Source organism: Siniperca chuatsi, linkage group LG11 (assembly GCF_020085105.1).
Source record: "Siniperca chuatsi isolate FFG_IHB_CAS linkage group LG11, ASM2008510v1, whole genome shotgun sequence".
Classification (NCBI taxonomy): Eukaryota; Metazoa; Chordata; class Actinopteri; order Centrarchiformes; family Sinipercidae; genus Siniperca; species Siniperca chuatsi.
In genome coordinates, this window is record NC_058052.1 from 8,546,919 (window position 1) to 8,555,822 (window position 8,904).

General features: G+C 39.9%; 1 long non-coding RNA gene across 2 annotated transcripts; it reads left to right on the forward strand.

Moving 5' to 3' along the window:
• Nucleotides 1–40: 40 nt before the first annotated feature.
• LOC122884404 lies at nucleotides 41–4,673 on the forward strand. 2 transcript variants are annotated; one of them, XR_006379877.1, is made up of 4 exons: nucleotides 41–174; nucleotides 1,117–1,195; nucleotides 1,311–1,377; nucleotides 3,758–4,673. It is a non-coding gene; the product is annotated as an uncharacterized LOC122884404 (long non-coding RNA). The 2 variants fall into 2 exon arrangements; XR_006379878.1 differs by lacking the exon at nucleotides 41–174 and adding an exon at nucleotides 469–534.
• The last annotated feature ends 4,231 nt before the right edge of the window (nucleotides 4,674–8,904 follow it).

Consider the following 8,904-nt stretch of genomic DNA (forward strand, 5'->3'; position numbering starts at 1 on the left):
GTGATGCTGCCTTCATGGGCCGTCAGACACATCAAAATGTCTACTGCTATAACCGAATGGGAAAGAGTGATTTTCCATTGAGTGATACTCAATAGTTCTTTTATAACTACATACGAAGTGGATTTCCAGTATTCGGCTTTTAGGGTCTGACAGCATGGAAACTGCAAACTGCTGGTATTATTGTTACTATATAAGTACCCTGCTGTAATGCACAATTTCTTGCTTCTGTCAATCCTTAGTCGGTTCCCATCGGACCCCTTTTCAGGCAATACATGGTTGTCATTGCTAAAATTGCCTATACAACAGCGTATTTTTAAATAAGAACTATCATTTCTACTTATAAATGGTTTTAAGCCTTGATACGTTCAAAATCGAATCAATAACAGTGTACGAATTTAGCAGCCTCTGTATGAACAGTCTCATTGCAACAGAAGCTAACCAATTATAAATTGGCCGCCTGTTAAAATTTTTGGCTGTAACATCATTCAGACCGGAAATTTGGTTTCACACTGAGGTTTTTTTCCTTTTTTTCAGGTAATTTTTCCAATTAAGTGAATTACCTGGCCTTATTATAAACTCACTTTGGCCTAAGATCGTTCTTGTTTTTTAAGAGTAGCCTAATGTTATACTGCATTTCAAATTAGAAATTACATTTTTACATCAGAAAATGTGTTATTTGTCCACAAGAGGGCGGTAGCGGATAATGATTTCTTTTTGTGTGAAATGGTATATGTAGTTACACCACATGTGAAAGGATATGCACAAAGATAGAATTGCGTTTCAACCTTCTAAATAAAGCGCTAAATCCGGTATGGACTGCTGGTTCCCTGATGATGTGGTTGTGATATTTTATTGTTCCACGTACTGTATTGAAACTGAAACGTTTAAAGCAATGTGTTATATAGTGGCAAATTAAGACATTAAATCTGACATAGCTAAGTATAATGAAAAGCTCAAAAATAGCAAATAGCTGATTTTTTTATTTTTTGCGATTTGCATGGTACACATTTATGCATGAATGCAGCACAGCAGAATAACTTCTTCTGTTGACAGTATGGACAATGCAAGCAGTACAAGCATTATGCATGCCTCATCTCTTTTATATTTAATTTTTAGGTGGCAGCTGTAAAGGGGATTTTTATGTAGAAGACCTACAGGACTTGCATGGGAATCACCTGATTGACACCCATAACAGGTTACATGCAAGCAAATACACACACACACACACATTGCTGTATTATTCTCTCCCATTCCAGAAAGTTAATGACTGTTTTGTCTCTGATCACTCTTCTCTGTTTGCTACCGTGCAGACAGGGTTTACTGGAGTCTTAACCCAAAGACACCATCAGCCACACAGTCTCCATGCTACCACTCCTGGTAATCTTTCCATGTAGTCATCATTTTAAGCACTAATTAATTTACAGTCATAATGATAAAGAATCACATCTAAATAGACAACAGATGCACAACATTGGATTCAGTAATGCAGGTGCTGATCAAATTGTAATAATAGTAATTATCACTCTATGGCCTTTTCAGTTGCAGTGCTGACAGAGCCAGACAGTCTTCATATGAAACTATTCTATTAACATAAATAACATTATGAAGTCTGCTGTTTGGAAAACTGGCACCGCTTGCTCTGTTCAGACTCGTGACAATGTGTTTTACTGTAACAAGACAAAATGAACAACCATGTGATTTGGGAATTTCAGCTGTCTAAAGTGAAAGACATGCCTGCATAAAGAAAACAAAACATGTGTGAATATTGAAGGACACGCCATAGGCGGAGGTAGTGGAGAAAAACAGAGGGCCTAAAGGCAGCCAGACAGTGCTTAAGTGTGTTTGTCTAGTTTTATGGCCCTTTTAGCTCATAAACACTTGGCTTGTTTTCCTGGGATAGACAGGCATATATGCAGCTGCACCAAACCTGAAAATGTCTCCCTGTCTTTCTCTTAAGTATCTTTTGTGTATAGTGTTCTCCTCATCTGTTCATCTCACCTGGTAAACACTGTGCTACAGCATGTGTTTTTGTGTGTGCTTTAGGTTGGATTTGTATAATTTTTGATGGCATGCACCACCAGTCGGTGATCAGCGGTTGAAAACACCTCCCACTGTGCTAACAGGACTGGCTGAATTGTTAACTGCTCTGTCTTTAAGCCTGACTGTCCACAGAAAAGGAGTAGAAACCATGGAGCCCCAACTTGTAATTACCCCATGGAGGGCAATGCTGCTCCCTCTCTCCATCTCCTCTGGAGCCCTTTGAAGATGCCCCTTAGGGAGTTGGTTGTAATCAGGGCACATGACTCATTGATTACTCCTTTGCGGTCTTCCAGGAACACCGCACAAGGAGTGGACGCAGCAGGGGGAGGGTAGTGCAGATAGACCGGAGGTGCAGATGCAGGATAGATAGCATGGCCTGGGTCTTGGACACAAATTAGATGCTATAAACAATCGGATGTGCATTGTTTTTGTGGTGGTTAGCTCATTCCCTCTTTTAAAGTGGCTATTCATTACTGTCTGGAGCAAAGATGCGCAACCATATGCCAAGGAAGGCCATGAGTCTGCAGGTTTTCATTCCAGCAAACTCATTAGTACACTGATTAGTACAATGTCAGTCAGGGAGAGGAGGAACTAATCAGTGACTGCATCTGGTTCAGTGGTGGGTTTAAATAAAACCCATATATTATCCAATAGGAAGAAAACCCACAGCATAAGAATCATATATAGTGTAAAATATGCAGTTTATATATGTCGTACGTGAACACACAATGTTTGTGTATATTGTCTTATGTGATTATGGCCGGCATGATATACATTTAGTACAAAGTACTCGCATTATATTATGGGTTTGCCACTGTAATACCACATAATTATACCATAAACATGTAGAAGGTAGTTTTGCAAATAATCTGTTTAAAACTGGCCATAGTACACAAAATGAGTTCTCATAGCTCTTCATGGGAAATGGTTGCCCGTCCCTGAAACTTGTAATTAGTCACATAACCTGCACTTTTGCTCCTCTCTCTCTTTACCAAATTCTCCTACAATGCACTCAGTTGAGTGTCCTAAAACAGGGTGACTGAAAATTGTACACATTTTAAATGGCAAAAGGTTATGCAGAATAAAGAGTTATAATATATGATGACAACAACATAATTATCTCAAAATTGTGTGAAACCAAAGGCCTGTATAAAGTTTCTATCTACATAGCTGGACTTGGCAATAGATTCTTAAAAGATGCTTTGTTTAGCATTGAGAAAGACATCTCTGGTAAACAGAATGGGCAAAGTAAGTAGACCATAAAAAAGAGCATAAAAGATGTCTTTTGATGTTTCTGGGCTTGCACTCTGGACACCTGTGGGGTTGAACCCAGTGACTGGCTGTCCTATGTGAACATGTTGAGAAGAGGTAATTGGGTCATTACTTGTCAAGAAGCTGAATTAAAGCCTGAGCCAATGCTTAAGGCACTGAAAATGTGTATTAATTGCACTGTGCAGGAAAAAAGTATAAATATAGATTTGACAAATTCTGACATAACTGTTTTTAGTTAAAATAAGAAAACTCGAGTTTTGATTCATTTGAGATTTTGTTTGTGCAGTTTTGTCTCTGAAAACTTTTGCTTCTGCCTCAGCTCTCACAAATAGAAAACTGTACTTTGTCAGTTAACGGTGATGAATGATACAGGCTATGGTTTCTGTTTGTATTGAAGTGTCATTGGGCATTCATGCGTTGTGGATGTCTTGGTTTTCTCACACAGGTCTGTGGCTGATGTCGCCTGCCTTCCCTGGGAGAGCATTAGTGATGTAGGGTGTGTCCATTCAGTCCTGTTCAGATGGCAAAACAAGAATCAGGGGAGCGTGGAGCTGCAGACGAGCTACATACACACCCAAGTCATGACCAGAGTAGATGTAGATGACCACACCGGAACAATAGTAGCCTTGAGGAAGCAGAAAAGGCCTGCAGCAGAGAAAGTTCACAAGCCAATGAAGGAATGTTGTCCACTTAAGAGAGGCTTGTAGAGAGCCTCATTGGTCGCATTGTGTCTTTATCTTGTCAGAGATGAGGACCTTTTGTACTGCAGATGATATGTTAGCGTATTTCCTCTACTTGTTTGTCTCCATTCATATTGTGATTGCTGGATGATAACATTTCAAGCATTCAAAGTCTACATGTCTGTGTAAAAAGCAAACCATAAATAAGACAACTGTCATGCAGATAGTGATTATGTGTTTGCCTAGTGAAGTTGTGTGTCTGCATCTGCACCTGTGTGTTTGAAGGATTTCAAATGATTAGTATTGTTTAGCGCGGCAACCATTTAAAGGTCTATAATTCTTTATTTGCCCACATTTAGCATCTGCTTGCCTCCTGCCTGTTATAAAGAGAATGGTTAGCCTAATCAGGGTCTTCTGTGGGGGTGGGCTGGGCTTATTTGCCAATTGACATTTGGTGAAAGGGTGTTAGATGAAAAAAGCACCTCACACCATGAGGTAGAAGCCTCACACCAAAACTCATTTCAGACATGTTGTGTTTGTGTGTAAAGAGGAGCTTGTGTTTGTGTGTAAAGAGGAACTCGTTTTGCCACTGTCTACTCAGAGCAGAACACACTCTCTCCGAGCTGTGTGAAGTGTGTTGATCTGTGCCCATAAACTTTTGTTTAAAAACTGTTTTATGTAAATAAATATAGCTTGGATAAATTTGCCTATTTGCTTCTTGTTCATTGTTTTCGACAGCATAATGGATGTAATTACATGTTGATAACCTGTATTTGGGACCTGTTATCTTAGCATTATCATTAGAATAGCACCGGCTGATTACATTTCTTACCCTGTAATTACTTTAGTGGGACAACAAGATTGGTGCAATTGTGCAATATTGGTAAGTACAGGTCAGGTAGCTTTAGCACTGAAAAAGTAAGTGAACTATAAGGAATCCAATGTCTGTAATCAAATAAAAAAGCTTTCTTCTGTAGATTTTTTTGGTTGATTTAATGCATCATCATTATTCTGAGCTAAGGTTTTCAATACTCTGCACACTAGTAGACAACCTGTTTTTGGTCCAATTTTGGGATCATGCTGATTTTCTACATATGATGTGCAACCTGCCTGAAAAATCTACATTATAATGGAAAATATCACTTTCCTTTTTTTGTTCATTTGAGGATAAGATATTGAAACAAGGTATGGTTACTGGTCCTCCTGTTGCTGCACATTTATACTGACAGCAAATCAACTTAAATCAGGAATTCAACCAGTTATGGTATTATGGTGTAGCCTGAGGCAAATAAAACTCAGTCCCCTCTTGCATCACGCTATAAAGACTGAACAATACTCATGCACTTTATAATGACTAGGCACTTCTGAGAATAAAGTGACTCCAATTTTAAGTGCTTGCTTTTCAGACCACTTTGAACAGTAAAGTAGAATGAAGGCCAAAGCAGAAAGGCTGAACAACATGATGGGAAAGACAGGCCCTGGACAGTGAAGTAAGAGGTCTGAATCTAAGCCCCTCATTAGACAACAGACTCATCGGGATGGAGGATGGGACTCTGCAGGGGGCGGCAATGTCAGATTTGCTATGAGGAAATGGCAGAGCACTAGGAATGTGAAGTGAACTAAAAGTCAGCTGACTGCTCTTTGAACTGACTCATCAGTAAACACTCTTCTCTTTATTTTCCTCCTCTGGCTTAGATTTTCTACAAAGTATCTAACTGACTTTGCTTTTGAACATATGTTTTCAGATTTTAGTATAACCATAAATACACTAGAAACAGTAAGGCATTGTTGAGATTTTTACACATTGCTCTCAGTGGGTTGGAAAATACTTTCCATTTGCATCTGAGTTTCATTGAAACTGATGCACCTTTTAGCTTTCGTGTCCAAATACCACACAAGACAAGCCCCAGATAAATTGTCACTTTTCTGTGATTGTCATTAAAATGCCTTCAATTGTGTTTAACAAGGAATCGGTAATTATTTTAGGATACAGAATTCAAACATTTCCAAACAAGACTAAGAGTCTATACAGCCATGCTTTGAGTGTGCTTTGAGCTATATGCTAACCTCAGCATGCTAACATACTTACAATATGCTAACATGCTGATGTTCAGCAGATAATGTTTAACATGTTCACCATCTTAGCATGTTAGCATGCTGACATATGTTAATTAACACTAAGTACAGCTGAGGCTGATGAGTGTGATTAATTTTGTGGTAAATGGTCATAAACCAAAGTACTGGACAAATTAAAATATTGACCTGATGGAACTGAATGAAAAGTTAAATTCCTTCTGAGGGGGATATGAATGGCTGAACCAAATTTCATGGAAATCTATCCAATAGTTGTCGATACATCTCACTCAGAACGATGAATATGAACCTCATGGTGGTGCTAGAAGAAAAGTCAGGGAATCACCAAAGTCATACCATGGATATCTACAAAATTTGTAAACTTTGACCTGCTGGGGGCGCTACAGGAAAAGTAAAGGGATCACCACAATAGGATTAATCCTCTGGGGAACATAAATGTCTGCACAACATTTCATTGCAATCCATCCACTAGTTGTTGAGACTGATCAAACAACACAAACTGACATTGCCATCCCTTTGAGCTACACCGCTAGCTTGGCTATAAATACTCCAAAATGTCATATCATGTTGGTCTTCCCAGCTTGAGCCCGTTTTGTTTTTATCAGGAGTTAAAATGTTGATTTAAAGTGCTAAAACAGATGATACATGCTAGTGGAAAAGACACCAGTGTAATACCAGCAATCAAAATGCAAACCACTTTCACAATTTTGCAATAATGTGATGCTAAACAGACAAACTGAAGGCTTTTACCTGTTACCACCCAGCTTTTATTGAAGAATATTTTACTAAAATGATAAAGACATTATAATTCTTTACACTCAGTAATTTAATAATAAGAGAGAAATGATCACTTCCTACATGGTGAGAATTTCTTCTCCAGTGAGAGCTAATAACCCACCATATTGACTCGTGTGTTAAAAAAACAACCTCACAGTGAAGATCTTTTCATCAATAGGGGAGCAGTCTTGCACTTTCATTATGCTGAACACCAGCACACATCGCTTCTTAATTGAGCTGATGTTTACAATAGGTGATTGATGAATTATTCCCCTGCCACCACTCCAGAAAACTCAGTGGTACATTAAGGATTTACAGTAGTCCATTTCTGGTGCAAATTCGTGCTTGGTGAGAAGGATCAATGTTTGGGAAATTGATTTCACACCTGGAAAAGCCACTTACACTTCCAACAGTTGGCTATATTGGCTGATGTCATGCTAAAATGGGTCAGATCACTGTCCTCTGACCCTTACTTAGATCCTTCTATAAATACAGCCCAGTTTCCTGGTTTACAAATCCCCTTACGGCACAGAGAGATGTAAGAATGTGGAAAAATATGCCAAATGCTGAGTACTGCCTACTGATGTGATGGGTGAGATAAGAAGCGATGAGGAGGAAGGGCAAGAGTGGAGGGGATGTCTGTCATTAGCATTCTAGCCAGTACGATGGAAAAGTGACATAACAGCTCAGTCCTTGCACACTACTGTCTTCTCAGATTAGCTTCCCTTCTCTGCCTGTGTGTGTTGTTCCTCCACAGAGGATCCAAAGACTTCACTGCTGCCATTGTGGAGACCAGCATCCTGTGCCTCACTGCAGGATTGCCCAAGACGCTTGGTAAACACAGGAAATACAAAGCTCCTAAATACATCCCTACTGTGTTTGGAGGACTGCCATGACAACACATAGTGGATCTCCTGGAGAGCCAGGGTGTTTGTTAGGTGGATACACACTGAGATATGCCCAAGCAGTGCCCTTATGTGCGAGGGAGTGCAGCTTTAGCTTATGCACTGTCTGTCACACCACCAAAATACCCTGTACACAGAATTTGTTTGAGACGGGAATCCACTCTTGGCTCACACAGCATGTCTAATTCTGAAGGAATGTCAGGATAAAAATCTCAGCTAAATGTAAACACTCTAATCTGCTCCATGGATCTTTACACTGGAGTCTTGAGATAAAGCTTGCAGAACTGCTCTGTGGGTTTTTGACACAGCGTGCCTGCTCTGGCCTTTATGTTGCATGGCTGAGGATCTCCAGACAGCTTTAGATTAGCCCCTCTCTCCCCAGAAATAACTGTCAAGGCTAATCTGCTCTGTAAGCACAGGTCATCTGGATGCCAGATCTCCACACAGAGCCGGCATCAAAGCTGGACCCTCTTTCTCCCAAACTGTCTCTACCTCATCCTCCTCTTTCTTTTCATTCCTTTTTCTTTTGGCCTTAATAGCTTCAATGACCAGAGAGGAGGAAATTCACATCCATAAACCCATCCTGCACAGGATGTCTTTGCTGTCATCATTCTCACTGAGGGGGGATATGCTTTTGGTGCAGACTGTAGAGAGCAGTGAAATGGGATGGGCATTGATCCAACTAAAGCAAACCCAGCACTGATCAATAGAATAGATCTGCTAGGGAGCCATGAGCGTGGTGGTGTCAAACTGTGCTAAATGAGGGCAGACGGCTTCTGGAGAGCAGCCTGACAGGAGCCTCTAAGGCCTGTGTCACCCTATCTGTCATCTTTTGTCTTATTTATTTAATGATTATGGCATTTGTTAAGTGGCGCCATGAGGTAGCGTGACTACATAATCCTAACTGAGGCCATATTGTGCAGAGTTCCCACGGAAAACACTGTAATTGTTGTTTTGAACTGGAACACCTCACTACAATGGCATAAAAGAACCACAAACCTATATAGTTTGAAATTAGCACTTCAGCTGCAAAAATAGAGCTGATTTTAGTCTAAGTTTGCTTTATATGTTTTAAATGCTCTGACACCCACTCACTTACAATACTTTGTACTAACAAAGTGTTGGCAAGCGTTTTA